Source organism: Carassius carassius, chromosome 8 (genome assembly GCF_963082965.1).
Source record: "Carassius carassius chromosome 8, fCarCar2.1, whole genome shotgun sequence".
NCBI lineage: Eukaryota > Metazoa > Chordata > Actinopteri > Cypriniformes > Cyprinidae > Carassius > Carassius carassius.
The window spans coordinates 20,038,820-20,060,934 of NC_081762.1; the positions used below are offsets into that span (position 1 = coordinate 20,038,820).

Consider the following 22,115-nt stretch of genomic DNA (forward strand, 5'->3'; position numbering starts at 1 on the left):
CATATAAATTGAAGAGAGGCATCCCTGTTAAAAGTAGGACTCAATCCACTCTGCCAAAGCCACCCTTCTGGAATGGCATGGTGGAAACACCCCCTGTTTGTTTCACGTATTTGTAAGGGCCCTATAGACATAGACATTTTTGTAGGTAAAATGTTCATATGTATACATGGAAGTCAACATCTATCTATCTATCTATCTATCTATCTATCTATCTATCTATCTATCTATCTATCTATCTGTCTGTCTGTCTGTCTGTCTGTCTGTCTGTCTATCTATCTATCTATCTATCTATCTATCTATCTATCTATCGCTAATTCATATGAATTTGTAAGATCTCATTTGTTAATTTTTGCATGATCTGCTGAGTAATGTTTAGGAGTAATTTTTCTATCTATCTATCTATCTATCTATCTATCTATCTATCTATCTATCTATCTATCTATCTATCTATCTATCTATCTATCTATCTATCTATCTATCTATCTATCTATCTATCTATCTATCTCAATGTACTATGTACTCATAGACCCCAACATAAATATGGTTCCAGTCAGCTTTCATTCGTGACTCCTATATGGGAATGTTTATTTTTTATTTTTTAGGTGCTGCTGTACCTTCTAAAAGTAGCGGTCCCATTCGGCGTAGTGACATCTTATTAAAGCGGCACCACGTAATCCTCCCAACACCCTCCCCTGCTTTAAATCGGATGGTCCGGTGCGGTTCAGTAGACGCACAGCCTCCTCCTCCAGCAGAGCAGCGCCGCGTCTCGTGTTCCTCCGGTAACATGGTGTGCAGCGCGCGGCAGTAGACAGTATCGCTGGACCGTCTGCTCTCCTTATACAACATATCAACACATCGAGGGAAACTTCGCCTTTCTTGGATACGGTAAGCCCGATATGATGACCAGTCAATGCGCCTTTCTTACTTACTGTAAAATATTCATATTTTTTAATTCTTAATGACGGAACGTTGGCTCTCCTCTTGCAGTGAGTCTGTATTGTTAAATAGCATCCCATCATATGCACGCGGAAAATAACGAGCTGTTTGGGATATGGGAAACGTTTGAAAGTAAAGGCTGCAGTTGCAAAACAAATATAAAAAAAACAAATATAATTATAAAGAAATACATAAATTACGCGGATGTAAAATAACGTAGGCTATGATTCTGCTCCACTGATGGATAGTTCACAACACGGTATTGGGGTCATTGTGCAGCCTCCATGTCGTGTGAACAGTACTTTATGAATGGACTGATAGTTTTGTGATTATGACGGATGTAAGGAATGTTTAGATGGGTGAGGGCTCGCGCTCGACGGATGTGCGCGCTTCCAGTAATTCTATTTGGACAGTCAGGCAATGCTATTGTTCAAACTGCGCTTCTGAAGAGCTCGAGGAAGCGGGACACGGATCCTGCGCAGGCAACCCTCGATTGCTGGGATCAGTCAATAGCTCGAAAGTGGTCAGTGCAAAAATATTCTGAAGCAGCTCTCTACAATGTAAATGGAATTATTATGAAGAGTACCATAGCCCTACTTGTACTGTTCGGCAACGTGCATTACGTTGCAGCAGACTCCAAAAGCAGTATGTTAACAATAATCAACAATAATCTCGAAAAAAGTGACATATGATATTTACCCTTGTGCTGTAGCACAAGTGAGTGAGTGTACGCTGTAGCCTATTTTATGACGCAATTTTACGACGATTTAAAAAATAACCAGCTAATTATTTAATAGAGAACCGTACCGTATACTATATATTATAGGCTAATAATAGCCAGTGTACCATTGGCTACTGTATGATATTTATGAAACAGACAGCATTAAATTTCTTATTGCTTCACAGTTATGAAATGAATTAAAATAAATAAATAAATGAAATATTATTGGATAGTTCTGGTCCAATTTATGTCAATAAAATATCATCTCTCTCTCTCTCTCTCTCTCTCTCTCTCTCTCTCTATATATATATATATATACGATGAAATTTTGTTGACATTTTTATGTGCATATTTTCTGTATGGTTCTAGGGGCCCACAGGCCCATAGGGGTCTCAAATTTTCCTTTCAAAAAAATCATCCTTTTATAAATTTGAGTGACCAAGACTTGCATATGAATGGGTTTTCTCCTTGCCATTGATATTTGTGAAGGCTATGGTTATGTAAGAAGATAAGAGTGGGAAAGGCGGGCTCACAGTCTGTTTGTAATCAGTCTGCTGGTCCCACTGAATCCCTTCAGGACATACTTTAATCAAAGTCGCACACTGATCAATGGAAGGGTTATGACATGAGGTCAGGGTGGGGTCAGGGATTTCTTTTGCGTAAGATGTGCTGATAAGTAGTGAAGATTAATATGTGTATGGGCTCATATGATATATTTGGTTGGGGGTTGAGCTGTCAGAATTTAGTTTAAAATGACACTGAACACAAACTTATGTTTTGTGTGCATTGTGCTGTTATGTTTTTTTTATATATATAAGTAACCAGAGTAGAGGTGTTACACTATTTTTTTTTTTCAAATATAATGAATGTTTATATTGATTAAACGGTGCTTTGAAGACAAAGAACAACATAAATATATTATAAAATTAGTCCAAACAACTTTTGCACTTTATTCCAACTCATATGATGGCTTTGAATGATGAACAGTTTAAATTTGACCACTGTTGCCTGAAGAGCAGCACAATCATTTTTCAAAAATGTTCTAATTTTTATGTTCAGTGGAAAAAGTAAAATCATATGGGTTTGGAACAGTGAGTGAATAATGACATAATTTAGTTTTTGGATGAACCATTTCTTTGAAGAAAGTGTTTTAAAAGTTACTTTGCATACAGTAAGTGTAGGCTGAGAATATAGAAGATGCCAGTGACTCGAGGGCTCTGTATATCTCACATGCCATTAACAGCACCATTTAAAGTAGCCTATGTGATCAGTGCTTGAGACACATGATGCATTGCCTCTTTGAGGCTAGAATCTCCCATCAGGGCTTTTCCTTGGATTTCTCTTAGATATCTCGTGGTCTAATTAGCTGTCTCATTAGTTCTCACTCTGCTGTTTTATTTAGTGGCTCGAAGCACATGGTCGTCTTTGGCATTGGTGAAAGGCTGAATGAAAGGTGGATCTCATCCACTTTGTTCATTTTCAACAATAAGTGATGGCTCTCACTTTAAAGAAGCTGTGGTTTGCTGCACATAAAATGTAACCTTATGACATACGTTATAGTGGAAACACTGGTCCATAAAAAACCACATTACTGGCTTGTGAGTTAATGGACATTAGTGATAATATTAGTCATGGCACTTAATCTGAGATAAAGATGACGTTTATGCTAGTTGTTAGAATAAATTACAGTGCCCTTTGTAATTAAGATATGGAAATAAGATCGGAGGCGCCATTACTTTCAATGCAGCAGGGACACTGCAATCAAAAGAAATCTACAGAAATTTTTAGAATTATTAAAAATATAGAGAATTTCAGATTTCACTTTTTAGCTTTAGTGTGACTCAGCATTATACTGTTCATTTTAATACTGTGAGTAACCAAGCCCTGCGTGCTCCTTTCACCTGACCACTGCGTTCCACTCAGCCCGATTGTGGCTTCGCTGTGGGATGTGATTGTGAGTTGGAGAACCTTTTCAAGGGAGGATGTGGCTTTTGCCCCCCACTGAGAACTTCTTGCTTCCTTTTTCCATAGTATCCCCAGATCTAGCCTTGCCCCGTGCCTTCCATTAGGCTGCTGAAAGGAAGGCCAATTACTCCCAGTAGCCGTGCTGTGGTTGATTCTAAGGAGCTCTCTCAGAAATGCTATGTTGTTCAACAGAAAACGTGTGTGTGGCAGGATGTGTGTTTTTGTGTGCTCAAGTGTTTCTTGGTGAGCCTCTGTCTGTGAGTAAATGCAATCAATGTCATGCTGTTTTTTTAAGCTCACTGGCTGCATAACAACTTAAGAGCACATAAAGTCTGTGGCTAGTGCTAAAAAGCATGAGTGCCCTTCTTAAGTATGGTAACCTCCAGAACTCTGATGTTAAGGGGACCAAAATGTGAAGTTGTCTCAAGTACTTCTGTCTCCTTTTCTGTGAGGTCGTGCTGACTGGCAGTGCTTCTGTATGTCCAGTCTGACGTAGTTTGAGCTCTTTCAGTGGATCTTCCCACTGTTCAGATGGACTGGCTTGTTTTCAGCATGAACCGGGCCTTGGTGAGTCAGTTCCTTTTACTGTCATGTCTTGGACGACCTTTCATTGACACTGGGGAGTTAGGAGGAACTCTTGAACTTGATGAGAGTCATACTTGGTGTTTTGGGATGATTTAGCTGCAGACAGAGATATGAAGAGGAAAAGAAAATACAGAAAAGTCACATAGGGGTTTCCTCATTTGAGAAATTTAGATACCCACACAGAAGTTTACAGAAGAAAATGAGAAAAAGAAAGCAGTGTAGTGGATTTAAGTAGGAATTTCAAATAAAATTAGCATCAACTTAAAACGATTAAAGTCATTAATTTTTTTTTGCCAATGATCAACATGTCTTCATAGTGAAATATTAATGAAGATGTATATTATATTGTATTATACTGACTGAGTCAAAATATTAACTGTTTAACTGTTGCAATGTCATACATCATGCAAAACCTTATATTGTTATGTGTTTTGTCTTCCATGCCACTAGGTGTCAGTATAAAGTTCAAGACTACTGTAATATTAGTTGTTTAGGAAGATGAATGAAAACCAGGGAAGCTTAAAAAAGAGAGAGAGAACTGAAATGCTGATAAAACTTTTTGAACATTACGTGAATATTTTTTCCAATACAGCTGGAAGTTTTTTTATCTCTGAAAAGCTTGAGTATCTGGCAGAGGTGTATTTAATTCAAGCTGGAGATAAACTCTGCAGGACTTTGGCCCTCCAGGAGAAGCATAGGGCACCCCTGTTCTAAAGTAAACCACAAAGACTCTTATAACTTTGAAATCTTTTCAGCCCCCAACTCTCATTATATAATGAACACATATTGTCAGTATTCCCAAAGGATCTTTGTATACTAATATACAAAATGAGAGCAACCGATGAATGTCAATGCACACAATTAGTTTTCACACACTCTTGGTCTTATACACTGCTGGTGAATCATGCCAAGATAGTGTTCTTGTAGACTAGTGAGGTCAACACCGTTTACACGGACTCAACCCATTACAGGATCAAAGTAAACCAACCGTGTGGCACATTTGATCCCAGACATGGGGATTGTGGGGGTTTGCTTCCTGCTTAGAGACTGTGTGCTGTGCTACATGATAGCAGTTGAAGGAGAAATTCGTGCTGAGGGGGCAATTTGCGTTCTGACGAAAGGGGATGTGTATTTTTAGTCTTGGCCTCATCACGACAGGAAATGGGATAGTGGGCTCCATGATGTCTCAAATAACATACTTTTTGAGACATTTCTATTTCCCTTTCTCCTAACCCCTAACACAGTTTCCCAAGCCCTCCCACTAAACAATAGGTGGAACAGTTCGTCCTTTTCTGGGAATACCATGGCAGTGGTTTGAAAACCTCATATAGGCTAGTTTTAGCATATTGGTTTGTTTATTATCAATTCCAGATCTGTCATTGTCTGGCCACTTTGAAGCCTGTTGTGTTCACTGTCAGAGACCTCTGAATAGAGAGATCAGTTCTCCTTGACCTGAATACTATGATGCCCTGGGCAATTAAGGTGTGGTGAGAATAATTGCGATGTGGGATGGAGGATGTCCTCTGAGTCTGGCACATTTCAGTGTGTAGTGTTAAAAATGGGAATGTGCTGTGCTACATTCGGCTACCTTTAATGGAAACTTCCACAAAATCTATTATACATTCTGGTGTGACAAAATAAAAATAAAAAATCACAGAATAAATTGGGACCAGACATCTCCTGAAGAGGCTTTACTTTTTATTTTGCTTGTAATCTACTAATATAGGTTATTTAATGTTTGATTGTAGGATATTAGTGGTTGTCTGCGTTTTTGTCCAACACCAGTATCTCTGATATACGTAAGTAATTTGGATAAATGATAGCATTTAAATGCAATATTACATATTTTAGTAACACTTTAGTATAGGGACCAATTCTCACTATTAACTGTTGGTTAGCATGACTATTATTAACATATTGGCTGTTTCTTAGTATTTATAAAGCACATATTCTGCATAACCATAATCTATATCCATAATCCCAATACATAAATTTAACAACTACCTTACTAACTATTAATAAACAGCAAATGAGTAGTCTATTGAGGCAAAAGTCATAGATCATGGTTTGTTAATTACACCTTAGAATAAAAAAGAATTACAGTTTAAATAAAAAAGTGTGACCCATATTTCCAATTATAAATAACTATAAATATTTGAAAATTCACTATACTATAAAAGCTGTCAATTGATCATTCTTGGTCCAGTAATCTCAAATCATCCAGGCCCTTATATAATATAAATAATAAACAAAACAGTTAAATGATAACAAAAAAAAAAGAAATTTCACACAACAATTTAACCCGAAAAAAATTATTTCTTGTTAAAAATGTTTATTATCTGTTGTCAAGGCTGTTTGTAGATTTGTATGAAGCCCCTAAAGGACATAGTGATATTAAAAAATGAGATGGGTGGAAAAATTATATTTCATTGCATTCTCCTGAGAAACTTTGTGTTTGATCACAAAACCTTTGGAAATAATATGAGGAGGATAACAATATTTCAGTGCTTTTTTGCAAGCAAATACAAAGATTCTTAGGGGAATGCAATAGTTTTGAGAGAGAATGTAAAGTTTCCCAGGTGGATTTAACACAAGTGGATATTTAGAAAATCTGTTAAAATATACAAATATTGTCTGCTCAATTGGTTTGAAAGATGATATTAATATATCACTAATTTCTATCAAAATATTCTTCACATTATATTCTTGTTCAACAGGACCACAACCTTTTCTTTTGTGTTGGTTTTATTGTTAAGTAATGAAAGTAAGACAGAGGCAAGAAAAAAAACTTACGAGCTAGCATTGTTTACACTCTTTCATCATCTTGAGTTGAAGTTAATGCAGTATGACACTTGATTAAGGGCCTTTATAAATTCTATCCAAAAGGAACATCCTCAAAACCAAGCTAAATAAAGCTATATAAAGATCACCCACAAGCTTTTTGAGGTTGTTTGCATTCATTTAAACACGTCAGCTTGAGGATGTGGACTCCTCAGCTGAGTCTTGGTTCCTCCCAAGGTTTCTAACGAGTCTTACTAAACATCTTAGGGAGATTTTCCTTGCTACTGTTGATGCCGTGGAAGTTCTCCTGGGTAATTCAAAGCACTATTCTATGTACATATGCTTTGGAATGATTTGTATTGTCAGATTGGTTCAAATCTGGTTCAATTTGAATTGAAAGAATGGCATACAATCCCTGATGTGATTTAACTGTAGTCACAGAGACTACAGCTGGTGCTCTTCTGCTAATGCTCTCTCCACGGTTCGCTTTCTCATTCCTCATTAGTGGATTTTGAAATGTTGGTAATGGAGGCTTAGGGAACATGTCCGTAGTCTGGCTCAATATGGCAATTGGAACAAGCATCTGTCACAACGGAAGAACAGATGTGATTTTGTATGTCTAGCAGTTGTTAAGTGCCTGAAGACCACCAGAAGCCAGGTTAGCAGAATTCAAAAACTCAGACAAGTGACTGCAGGCTGAGCCTTATAGCGCAGAGATGTTCCAATCAATCATGGTGTTTTTATACCACTGTCAGCAGGATAACCTGCTTTTCTTGCCTTAAGGAAACCTCACCAACTTCTGGCCTTACTAAAGCAGTGCAAGAATGAGATCAAAAATTATTATTTGAAACTGTAATAATAACTGTAATAAATCCCTAACTGTAATAAAAACTTTATTGTTGATCAAATAATTGCAGCCTTGGTGACAATAAGAGACTCTTCAAAACTTTCAAATTGTAATTATTCCAGACTTATGACCAGTGGTGTATGTGGCTCTTAGAATTATATTTTGAGACAAACTTATTCGTTATTCCTTTGTTAAAGGGATAGTTCACCCATATATTTCTGTTCAATATTACCTTTTTTTTATTAAATCTTAGAGCTTTCTGACCCAGACAGCAATGTAACTACCATGTTCAAAGCCCAGAAAAGTAGTTAAGGACATTAATAAAATAGTCCATGTGACATCAGTGGTTCAATCATAATTTTATGAAGCTTCAAGAATACTTCTTGTGTGCAATGAAAACAAAAATAACAACTCTATTATACAGATTCTTCTCTTCCGTGTCAGTCAGCAATTAATGACAGAATTTTAATTCTTGGGTGAACTATCCCTTAAAGGTGATCAGCACTACTGCAGTGGATTTTATTATTTTTTTATGACAGCGCTCTCAAGTACTTAATGCTGATTGCTCAATCTATTTATAAATATTTTTTGTGTAACGGCTGCTTAACTCTTAGACATGTAAATAACTTGATTATAATTTTATCTTCAGTGTGTCATTCGATATTGCATTTAAAGTTTATATATTCTATATGTACTAATTTACAATTTTGGCATTTCAAAAGTCAGTACATTTGGCTGCACACTTTAACCATGTTTCAAAAACAACTGAAGTATTTATAAAATGACATAAAAATATGTACTTAAGTATTACTAATGTGTAATACTAAAGCACTCTAAAGTTCATATAATTGCATATATATTTAAACTTTAGTACATTTTCATTTAATTGTACTTAACATGCAATTAAGTGTCCGAAAACATTACATTCAGTTCACACTTGTGTGTTTGTATCATTCTTAACATCGTTTGTAGGAGATTTGACTTGTCCTCTGATATTGACAGGATGATGTCTTTGAAAACTGAATTGCTCACAACCTTGTTCACCTCCTTCACTAATAAGATCAGACTCTCTGCGAAAAGCTCTTTGTGTTCCTCGAGCTAGTACACTGAGAGCTGATGCCCAAATCCCAGTCAGTGGGATTTACAGCTACAGAAGGACTCACGCAACAGGTAACTCCAGAGGGATGAATGATACGCTGCCTTCACTTCACTCCACTGCATTGCATGTCCCAGAGGAAAAATGGGAATCCAAAGCAGAAGTTACATTCTAATTATGTCTCCTCCATAATTCAGGTTCTCCAGATCTAATATGCAGACCGCGGTGCAGGGAATTTCCATAAACCAAACCCTTAAAAATGGGGCTACTGAAACCATGCCCTGTCTGTTGCCCTTCAGGCCCAGTTTGAGGAGATACAGTAGATCTCAGGAATGGGCAGCAGCAGGCATCTCCATAGCCCTGCGAATTGATTTATGTGTTTGTGTCTTCTCGCGGCTGAACAGTCAGCCAGTGTGAGACTGGTTGGCAGGAGACTGCCACCAAATCTGGCAGCAGGAACTCACAAACTGATCCCTCAGCAACTTCAAGCAGGTGGACGTTTGAGGAAGAAATTAATGGATTTGTTAAACATCAGTTGTTTTGGAGAGGTTTTGAAAAAAATGCTTTGGGGTGAATCCAAATCATGCTAATTGCAATATTTTGAAAAGCACTGCCGTACAGTATATTTTTAATCCATCACCCATCACAGAATAGCAGACCTTCTGTGTGCATTTGTGTCAGCAGGCTGTGCAGCGTTAGGTGTTATCTGAATTAATCTGTGCTTAAAGCTGGGAGTTTCCCTGGAGTTTCATATTAATATTAGGTGCAACATGCAAAACCAGACATGAACAAATTATTCTTATGAGCAAGTTATTTTAATTAATTATTCAAAAAGACGTACAAACTTATGAGTTCAGTCTGATTAATCCTTCTCTGAATTAACTTATAGATACAGATCTCTAACTGATTCAACATCTAAATTGTAATGCCAAGGAGGATAACTATAACTATGAATGATAACTATAACTAGAACTAGAGGTGTGCGATATACCAGTAGACACGGTTGACCAGTAGAAATTTGTCACTTTTATGTGTCAGAATACCATCTTTGAAAGTAACCTCATAAACACAGTAATTTAGTTCTTAAGTGAAAGCAAACAGCTGAGAAAGGAAACGTGTGTGCCAGTATATTGGATCTGGGGTAGCTCTTAAAGTGACAGCAGTGTAATATTCCTGCTGTCTATCATTTATTCATGTTAATCAAACAACACAAGAGGGTAAATCTCTCTATGCTCTTGACTTTTTTAACTTTAATAAGAATAAGTATAATTTACACTGAAGAATATGCAGTGTTTTTATACACTTTTATATATTGATAACTTTATACAGTACAATGTACAGTATATAGCTTTTTCTTATTTGTTCTACTCTAGTTTTGTTGTCCTATTGCTTGTAATTGCTTCTTATACTTATTCAATAATAAACTATTTTTTTAGGCTACTAGTATTACTTTATTGTGATATTGAAACTGATGACAAGAATTATGAAATTTCTGCGGTATTTAAATTTTTTATATCATAAAGATGTTATTTAAAGCAAAAATAACTGTGAATTAAAATTACTGTTATTGTGATTTAAGATTTCGCTTTCCCTAACTATAACCATAAAATATATAGTTATAAAGTCACTATGATATAACAATATCATCACTTTCACAATGTTTTTTTTCAGCTGATGAATGATAAAACATTGTCAGCCAATTAAATCCACCCTATCTTTATAGTCTCTTTATCGTTATTGGTTAGAGTTATTACTCTTACTGATGTCCGTTTTTAAATGAAACACATTTCAGTACATGTGCATCAAAAGACGTATCAGTCTTTTTCATTGCAGTATTTATCCTTTCACACTGCCTGTAACATCTCTGTAGCTTAAATAAGTCCTTAGGTTTCTTTCAGTGCCTGTTTCTGTATCATTCATTTTATCATCATTTCATCTTTTCCATCTTTATTTGACCCTCTAACTTTAACACTCACTATTCTAATTCTATTCTTTAAAAAAATCTACCTTTCTAATCTTTTTATATTATATTTTCTTTTCATTAATTATGCAATTGTATGTGTGTGTGTGTATGTGTAAAGACCTCTAACACTAGCTTGCTCTATTCTTTTTTTATTCTATCTGTTTTCTTTATATTATATTATTTAAAATCCCATGCTCGGTGTACTGTGTTAACCTAACTGAGACTTGTTATAGCACTTATATATCATTGCTCTTTTTGTTGTTTTTGATTGCTTCCACTGTCCTCATCTGTAAGTCGCTTTGGATAAAAGCGTCTGCTAAATGAATAAATGTAAATGTAAATTCATTTGTTGCTTTTGGGTACTCTTTACCACTTTATACCCTTTGGGAAAAACAATGGCACGAAACCTAATACATACTCATTCAATTTAAGCTACTGCCTGAGGGGTCATTAGACAAATACTAAACCTTTTTGTTGCTTCCCACTCCCTTGCACACTATTTCAACATTGGGAAGATCCTGAGGGGCTGAGAGTCAAACTCATAGTCCAGCTGCTCTATAGGTGTGTTTCTCTCGCAGCTCCAGTGGCTTTTGTCAAAGAGCATGTCTTGCAGTTGAACGTGATCAATGTTTATTTCCAGCAGAGAGCTAATGAACATCTTATCTGAATTTTAATACACATTTAGAGAGATTCAGGTCAAGGGGTTGCTCATCTGTGAAGTATTTCAGAACAGTGTTTCAGCCGAAGTAGATAAGCTGACTTTTATGAGTCCCATTGTAGTGTTGCAGTATTTGTTTGTGCATTCACTATCTTTACAGACTGCACGAGAAAGTTTGGGAGCAGACATAACGAGATGAATTATGTTTTGGCCTGAGTATGATGCAGATGAATAGAGGATTGGATTGGCACTTGCAGGCTCCATATAAAGTGCTATATAAAGTCCATATAAAAGCTCCTGCCAAAAACGCATCAATAAGGTGATAGCTAATAAATCTACAGACTTAGGTCAACAAGCTGTTAAGAGGTCCTATTGTTATCTATTGAATTCCACATCTATAAAGAGCAACTCTAAAGAGGCGAACCTCGATTAGTCCCTGAGAATTACTGTTTCATGAATGTGAACATCCCAGTGCTCTTGAATTCTTTGAAACGGAATGCTGTACACAGCCTTTAAACACTGCTTTTCCATCTGGGCTATTCCATTTGGTTGCAGCATAAAAGGTATTTCAGAGACTCTTAAAAAAGGTTGATGTCTGTTTTGAGATATGTTTTATTTTTAGTTTACATTTAGAGAGGAACTGATATAAAAATTCTGGCCGATAAAGATACTGTAAGTCCATAATAACTCTAATGATAACTTTTGCTTTTGTTTTTATTTAATTATTTTAACTTTTAAAGTTTAAGGATCTATAATTATGCAATTTCTATCTAAATTTTGTATTTAATTTAAATAAATTAAATTACACACAGATGCTAAACTGAATTTATGCATCACATCATAATTTATGATAAAAATCAATATTAATTTTGCGATTTGCTTAAGAAACAATTATGTAATGTTGAATGATTGAAAATACAATACTGAACAGTATCAGTATTAAAAAATCAAATATCGACTGATAATTGATATCGTACCATAGTTCAAATCTATTAACATATTTACTGAAATATTGCTCGAGACTGAAATAAAAATGACAATTAAACTTAATTTGGAGTACTACTTGTGCACAATGCACATTTCTTAATATTAAGCCTAAAATGTGTTTTAATGTCACTATCGATGGGGATTGTATGATCTTTGAATAATATCGGCCTTTAAATGTGAGATATTTGTACCTAAAGTATACTTGCAATAGTTCAACTTTAGCACAATCAAATAGTTCAGTAAATCATTAGTTGGACTTTAGACTCTGTACAATTAAAGAACACGAAGCACAAAATTAGTTATTCCTATTTAGCAGACTTTAAATATACCAGTTTAGTATAAGTACAATTGCAGGGTATATTTATTAGCATGAAATAAATGTATTTCAAATACATTTTAGTATATTTATTTTTCACTTTCATTTCCCTGAAGTGTATGCCGTTTGATGCCAGTACCAGTGTAATAAATTAGACTGTAGTGAGCATAAGTGCACGGCTCAATATAAACAGCATTTCATTCCAATAGGTGGCTGTCTATTTTCTTTCAACATCATGATCTGTTCCTGGTGTGTGAAATGCTTGTTTTATAAGATCTTGATTTCATCTGTCAGCTCTCAGTTACATTGGTATGTTATGCTGCTAACTATATTCAAAGAAGCACTTAGCTCATTCAGAGTGGAGTGTGCAATAGTTTTGCATGCTTTTGTGTGTGTGTCCTTCTCTTATGTCTCTATTCTTTCCTCTTGTGCTCTGATGCTGTGCCAATGTGGATGAAGGCCGTTGGTCTCTTTCTGTGTGACCCACATAATCATAAGTGCTTCTAAAAGCCTGATTTCCTCTAAGGAGATGTGCTCAGGGTTGACCTCGATGTACAACTTTTTTCAAACACTCATCTCTTTGTCATCTGACTCCGGCCAGTGACTTGATAACTGTAGGTGTTTACAACTGTGAGGGGTTTTTCTTCATGGTTTAGCAATGCTTACTAATGCAAGCATCACTATTACTCCTATTTAGATATTATTTTTTTCCATATACTGTAGGCCTAAATGAGAGTTCTGTCATCATTTACTCATCTTCATGTCATTCTAAACTTTCATAGATCTTCATCATAGATACTCTTTTAACTTGGACCTGTAACAAATCACATAGCAAACACACCAAACAGACTTGGAATAACCTATTAGGATTGTATGATTAATCAGAATAAAACCAAATTTGCTATATGGCTTTGTGTAAATTATTATATTTGTAAAGAGAAGTACTTAGAAACTGACTGCATTAGACTGCATTTTCCACTAAAATAAAAGCTTGATGGTTTAACGATTGTAGAATAAAGAAATTAAGACAGGCATGTTTTTATTTTTTTATTTTACAATATTACAAAAAAAAGATTATTATTTTTATTTTTATTTTTTTTAAACATTTCAAGTGAAATATTACACTTTACTAATATAACATATTTCAATAATATTATTTACATATTATTTTACAGTAATATTGATTGTAATACCAATTATTATAATATTTTATATAAATACTAATTTATACATTTTAATTTACGGAAACATATTAATAAAATAATTTTGCATAATAATAATAATAAAGATGATGATGATTATTATGAATCTATTTTTATATATATATAACTGTAAAATAAAATAAAAATATTTGGAAAAATATAATAATAATTGTTATTACAATCAATATGACTCTAAATGAATATACATTTTATTATGTAAAATAATATTAATAATAATAATTATTATTATGAATATCATTTTATACATATTTAGCTATAAAATAAAAAAATATATTTAGGACACATATTATAATAATTGATCTTATAATCAGTATGACTATGAAATTATGTTAATTTTATATTGTAAATTAATAATAATAATAATAATTATATTATTATAATAATTATGTCAAATTGATATGTAATAAAAAAATTTGACCAAATTGTGCACCCCTACTAACAGCACTTTCTAAAATCACATTTTAAATTGCATTTGCAATTTTAATCAGAAAAAAAATCATAATTTCTATTCTTTTCCCCCAAATCAGACAGGACCACCTCCTATCACACAAAATACCTTAGAAACCGCATAGAAATGTGCTAAAAAACTTAAGCGTGGTGGTGGGCATTTTTGCGCTGACAGCCTAGTTTGTATTCACTTTTCTTGAAATTGAGATGCTTGTATTCTACAGCACCATAGTCATATACAGCTTACTCATTGAGTCACTGCAAGAAACCATTTAATTAAAGGCTAGTCTATATTGTCTTTTGTTGAACAGAATAACCCTCCATCATTGCATGTAATGGACTGCATTTCTTCTGCAGCCACAGTGAAACCAAATTATTGTTCCTGAAACAATAAACGACAGATGAGCATTTATACTCTTTCAGCACCATCTGCAACTCTATCCAGCTTATGATGCGAGTTGCAACACACACACATACTGTATATATGCACGTGTGGACACACACACATGCGCTCACGCACGGGTCACAGAGGTCATCACGTCTCCAGTGATTATCAGGCTTACACGCTCAGAGCGGGTCCTGTTCGCTTTTGTTTATTATGATCAAGCGATCTGCCTACAGTACGCTGGCAGGGATGCCAGGAATTTCTCTATGCATCTCTCGGGAGGGTGGAGGAGGGATGGTGTAATAACGGCACACTACAGCCGACGTGTCAGAAAGCTTGTTAATGGTGGTGTAGGTCATACGCTAGGGGAGAAAACGCATGTGTCCATCTTTCTGCTTATGCCATATTTTTCCTGCATATATTCTTCTCTCTCTCTCTCTCTCACACACACACACACACACAATAATAATATCTCCAATGCTCATTTTTTCTTTCTCTTCAATTTGCTACATTTAATGCTAAGTTTAAAAGAAGTTAGATAAAATCGAATCGAAAAAATAGTCAGAATACATTACCTTAAATGAGTAACCTAGACCTAGATTATTTCATCTTGTAATCTGTAATCAATAATGGACTACAATTTGTTAATAATCCACCCAGCACTGAGAAAACAGATATTAAACCAAAAATGTATTGATATGTAACTTTTTTGAAGTAAATTTATTAAATGCTATCCTTCTGTTAAAAATTTCCTGACATATCTCCTCGTAAACAATACATTTTACTGAAATACTAATTTCAAAGTTGGGTGAAGTGGTCATAGCAGTGGTTTATTGTGAATAAAATAGTATATATATATATATATATATATATATATATATATATATATATATATATATATATATATATATATATATATATTCTTTCAGTCAGTGGAATCTTCCACTCAGTGAGGCTGGGGTTATGACAGACTTGGATATGGTATTTGCATCATTTCCCAATGCCACTCTCCCCTCTTCTCCTCATCATTTCCTGTCCTCTCTATTGTCCCATCAGTAAAAATGGTAAAAAGGCCAAACACCTCTCCATACATACCCAGTCAGTGCTCTTCCATCTCTCGGATGGGCAGCCCTGCAACGTCTATAATGTGAGCTGACTGAAGGGACCTCACTCACCGAGGACACGGCCTCATTCTTATTTTTACCTCCTTCATTAGCATCCTTTCTCCATCTTCCTCTCATTTTTTCTCAGTCTATTCTCGTTATTATGTCCTCTAGCCCCTCCCTCTCTCTTGAGTAATGTGAAGCAGATTCATTGATTCAGGTCAGGGCTCGACCCCTGCTGTCTTTATTAAAAGCCATACCTGACAGCTGGATGAAACAAATCCTGCTGTGTAATGCTACGCTCAAATGTTAAACCAAATCTAGAAACATCTAGAAATGGCTTTAGAGTCTTTTCAGACACTGAAGTCATGTCAGGAACGTTTAGCAGCTAAACCGTGATTTGAAATCTGCATTTAGAGTTACTGTGTTGTACTACACTTGTGGAATGAGATTGGCAGGCAGCCTTTAGCCTCTGTAAGCTCCGAAATTTGATGGATTGGGGATTTCAGTGAGTTTTTTTTTTTTAAAGAGAAGGTCTGTCCTTTGGCTCATGGGAGATGTTCTTGTATATTGTCAAAATGTCAGTGCAAGGATTCATTTTGTGAAGTGTGTGTGTGTGTGTGTGTGTGTGTGTGTGTGTGTGTGAGTGTGAAAAAACAGGTTGTAATTTCTTCCCTCACTACCACACAGAAGGGGAAAAAGCATTCCAAACCATAGTGAACATCTGTTCAAAAACATGGTGAGCTGCCTTATTGTGTCTGCCTACATTTTAAAATATAATTTTATATAATTATAAAAATATAATTCCTATTTTAAATGCTTTTTTTTTACTTTTTAGAATAAAATATATTTATAATATACATTTCTCTCAATTCATCTGTCAGTTTATTTTCTTTGTCTGTTATTTAACATATTATTTAGTGTGATTGTTTATATCGAAGTCCCCTTCAAACATAGTGACAAACTAAGGGCTATATTTACTAAACAGGGCAAATGAACGTTAGTGCGCAGTTCCGTAAAAGCACTGATGTGAGAGGAAAATCTGCAGGTGATTTACTAACAGTGCACACATTAAAAACACAGACGCAGCCAGATCATTTCCATAACGACCAGAAAAATCTACCATGAGCAGCGCAAATTATTGCCTGCTTTAAATAATGCTGCAAGTACCAGTAATTTGAAGGGTGCAAACGTTAGTAAATTGCATTGCGCCTGAAAGGGAAACTTCTATAAATGCATATTCAACAATGTCAGGTGCAAAATTAACTGTCTACGTCTTTTTAAATCTAGCCCTAAATTGTAAAATGGAGTAATGTGCAATGAAATGAAAATAAAATAAATAATAATATAATAAACTTCTAAAGCTACTTTATAATATCTATTCATCGATTTGATCCATCTTTATAATGTATTGTCTATTGATCACTATAAGGGGTTTTCTTTAATTTGATTAAAACTGTTAATCAGTTGACGGCCTTGAATATTTTTAAAGCATTATGGGATTGCCTTCTCCACAAGGGATACATCCTGAAATGGTGGTGTATTAACAGCTGGTGTAATTATGCTATCTTCTTTTTGGAACGGCTGGCTTAAAATGCTGCCTACAGAGATAACTCAATAGGTTTTGGAACAGGACATTTGGGAAAAAAAGAGAGAAGAGAATTTAAAAAGGGAGATGGTTCATGCAAAGGTTGCGCAATTATAATTAAACTTTAGAGGAATTAAAAGGGTCTTAAGCAAATATAATGAAGGAAGGGATAGAGCTGGCGGATTATAAAGGAAGAGGCAGAGAAAGAGATGGCGGCTGATTTAGAAAGATCAGAAGTCGCTTGTCGGGTCAGATTGATTCTCTGATTGCCTCTGTTTCTCATAAATGGATGAGAGATAGAAACACAGGAGCGGGGAGTGAAATCAATTCTGGCATCCTCTTTCCTCTGCCTTTTTATAGATGCAGGAATAAGATACTCTTGTTGTGAGATTCATCTTTTGGCTCTTTCTCCCCTCCTCTGATGCACTCTAACTCCCTCCTTTCATTTCTCTGTTCTCCTCTCGGCCTTGCACTTTTATTTCACTGGTGTGCAGTGGCTCATTCACTCTCCGCTCTCTTGCTGGCAGGGATTTTAATGAGGCTCTTGTGTTTCAGATATACAGCCTCCTCAGTCCTCAGGCTTTCCCACACAACAAAAACAACTCGGGGGTGAATTCACTGGACAGTTGCGGCACTTTTTAACTTCGGTACACTAAGTGTTCGCAATCCTGCACTAAATGCGCTGATTATTTTAAATGAAGCGTTTTTGCCAAGGCAAACATGGCTACTTATAGCTGTGCTTGAAGATTTTTTTGTTTATGTTGTGCTGACCGATACTTCAGGTGTCACTATACTGTTACCTGATGGCGCAGATGCAGCATAGAGCAGACGTAAAGCAAACAGTGGAGTCATTGTGAATCTACACCTCTGTCTTTTTCCCAGAGAGCACAGCATTCCTCTCCTTTTCATCCATCCCTCCACAGTTGGATTAGCAGTCCAGATGTTGCTGACCCACATAGAGTAGAGGAACAGCTGTCTACAGGATGGGATGGGAAGGCTGTCCTGGATTTTAACAGTCAGAACAACCACTGACACATGTGGGATACTGTGGAGAGACAGAGGATTACCCCTTAAGCCCAAACATCCAGAGGGAGGAACAAGAGAAACTGCAAAGAACAAGAAAAGGAGAAATTCTGTTTGAGATTGCGAGGGGGTGTGTGTGCCGGCGTGCTTCAGCATAGCCGACTCTCTTGTATCTGCTGTCATCAGGGGTTTTCAAGAGCACTTGTCCCACTTCTATGTCATAAATAAGCTCCGTTTGTAATTTGTTTTTTTTGTGTACTTTTGTGTTTGCAGGCTTTTCCAGATGAAGATTTTATTGCTCAGAGGTTGCTTGTTCATAACACAGGAGGCTTAAAGTCAACATGAAATCAGTTATGATCCTATTTACTTTTTTCATGCTCTTGCCTGGTAATACAGTGAATTAATTATTAGTGTAATAATTAGGTAAAAACTTATATAATATATATTTTTTCTACATTAATAAATGCTGTCTTTTGAAAGGATTAATCAAAGAAACCTGAAAAAAGTATCAGAATTTCCATAAAAATGTTAAGCAGCACAACATTGATAGTAATAAGAAATGTTTCTTGAGCAGCAAATCAGCACATCAGAATGATTTATGTAGGATCATTTGACACTGATTGCCATGGGAGACTTTGCAAAAACAGGGATTAATTCAATTGTAAAACATATAAATGGATTATTTAGAAAAACGATAAATTGATTTGAACAGATATGTTGAACTTCACAATATTGATGTTTTTACTGTAGTTTTGAGCAAATAAATGCAGCCTTGGTGACTATAAGAGACTTCTAAAAACATAGCAAAATCTTACCGACCCCAAACCTTTAAATGGTAATAATTGAATTGAGAATAGCATAAAAGACAGTTCTTGCTAAAACCTCTGACTTCTGAGAGCAGACTTGCTAAGTGCGATCTTGGCTAATCTAAGCGTAGTTTGAGAGCTTGCTGGAAACCCAAGGGAAGACTATTAGGGTGTTTTTTGCAAGAGAAAATGATAAGAAGCAGGATATTTGATCTCCTTTCTAATGAGAAACACAATATTTAAAAGATCTCACTGGTGATTTTCCCTTTGGGATTGGCCAAGGGACAGTTATGTGAGAAAATGTGAGTGGATGAAGTCATTTCATTCTTTAAACATTGCCCTCATCTTCCTCCAGATGTTTTTTGTTCCAGTCTTCTTGGCTGGAGCTAAGGGACATTTTTAAAGGCAGGCTCGGTTCAGCCTTCTTTTATAAAGTCTAATGAGTGTAGAGTGCTAGAACTAGTGAGACATGTCCCAGTGTGAGTGATGACATTCAAGCCCTGGGGAAAGGCACTCCTTTCAGTATATCAGCAAGGTATCTGCTATGCAGAGAGAGAGAGAAATGTCGCTTGACATTGCACTGATAGCCAGTTGGAATTTTTCAGGCACAGATGCAGACACAGTTACTTCGTGTAGTTTCAGTTTTATATCACCTCTCCATTTTCTGGTTCCTGTAGAAGGTAACATAGAACAGAATTGCTATAGATATCCAGCAATTATCCAAAGGGCTGGTTAAGACACAAAATTAGACGGCATAATGGAAACAACATGCACAGAGCCATTTGCGTGTCTGCTGGCCAGTCCAACACCAACACTTGGCAGTGATGCTCTTTCATCACCACTGGGCCCGCTGCCAGTGTAAGCTGCTCCTGCTCTGCATTCTTGCCATTGTTGTTATTTTTTCTTTCCCATCAGCCCTCCCCACACACACTCCCTCGTTGGCCTCGTTGTGATCCCTGTGCTAAATCATTTGCTGTAGCTTCAACCCTAAATGGCTAAGTCTGTAGATCAGCCTCAAGCTATGAGTATAAAGTGTTTGGGACATATAATCACAGGACTCAGCTGAGGTTAAAGACTTTGAACCTTGGAGCATGATGAAGTGGGGACAAAACCAATGACAGTATTCGGAAAATATCCTGTGGTGGCTTTTTGATTTTGCAAATAAAAGCATGCATGAACTTGTAAATGTAGGATCACTATAAGTGCAATTAAGGCCATGCAACTCTGGGAAAATGTTTTGATTTTTCAGATAAAATTGCAATGGCAATTTCTTTCAAACACTGAACATAAACCTTTTTGGTGGAAAACTGCAGGGAGCCATTATAGCTTCTCTTTTGTCGACAACAGCCGGTTTGTAAGTGCTTCTCATTACAAGTTTGGAAAGATAAATAGTGCATGTTGCATTCCCAAATGCATGTAATAGGAATCCCAAATACAGAGCAGATGGAGTTTGTGTGGAACAGCATTTACTGTGACTTGAGCTGCTTCGAGAAACTGAAGACACTCATTAGCTGCTCACGTGTAAATGAACACAGTGCTATGCTTCACTCTAAAATAAATTTAATTATATTTCAGTCTTTGCGTCATATTGTCATTTCAGATTTATTGTGATTAATTGTGCAGCACTCATCTCAATGCAAAATAGTTAAGTTTAATACATTTAGACTGATCTACAGGGATAATTCTTTTATCAAAATTCACATGCCGTTTCCAACCTGCTGACTTTCTTCTGTGAAACGTAATACAAGATATTTTGAAGAACTGCTTTTTGGGGCTTTTTTTATTGCAGACCTACTTCTAAATACAACCCTGAACTGAAATATAAACTTTATCACTGTTGTTTCACAAAACAATGACTTCTCCCTCAGATCATGCATCTGGAGAGCAAAAAAATTGTTTTAAATTAGGTTTTCCTCATCTGATCCCTCTCCGCTGGGGTTTATTTCTCCCTAAAGACTACATGCACTCAGCATGGGGTAGGAAAATGAAATCAGACAAGACTGCTATCATCCGTAATCGTGCAAAAATTAGCGTCCCTGAAAGTGATACAGTTTGGAGGATATTCTTTTTCTCAATGCTTATGTAAGGTTATTTAGCTTAAGCTGAAACCAGGCTTTTGCCTCTGTCACATACTTTCAGATAATCTTTCTTCATTGAGCTCATACTGCTCCCTGTGCATTTGAGATAAATGTGCCTAATGCTCAGAGCTGGATGCTTTCATATATCTTGGAGAGTCTTGTTTGTGTGTACTGATCCTCCTCCAGTGTTTTTACCACGGTGCACTGAGCGGTCTCGGATCACTGCCCATCTTGCAGTTGTTGTGGGCGGCTCTGTTATTAATTAGCGCAGGTAGCTAACTGTGTTCTCAAAACATCATCAGAGAACGGCTGTTTTTCTGCCTCACATTTGGACCAATTAATTTGTACATTTCCTTTTGCAGCGTTACAGACGTTTATGTATTTTTATCAGAGCACTTTTTGTGCCCAGAAAGTGAGAATGAGTCAGCTCAGAAGGGTACTAATTCACTAATGGACATGTTCATACGCACACATATACGAGCACACGTTCGCACACAAACACACTGTCTCTAATTATCCATGTAATGTCAGGGGAGATATTAGAGTTCACTGAGCCCTGATGGGTGTCACACCAGAACAAGAGAGTTCAAACACATGTTGTTATGAT

General features: G+C 36.0%; 1 protein-coding gene across 2 annotated transcripts in view; it reads left to right on the plus strand.

Annotated features, from left to right (window-relative positions):
* The first annotated feature begins 711 nt into the window (after positions 1-711).
* LOC132145484 (hippocalcin-like protein 1) overlaps positions 712-22,115 on the plus strand; it is a 28,966-nt gene continuing 7,562 nt past the window's right edge. The window contains exon 1 of one of the 2 annotated variants that reach the window (XM_059556562.1): positions 712-885. The gene's annotated coding sequence lies outside the window, so the exon portion shown is untranslated. Of the gene's footprint in view, positions 886-4,054; positions 4,190-22,115 lie in introns of those variants that run through there. The other variant, XM_059556563.1, reaches the window with a different exon arrangement.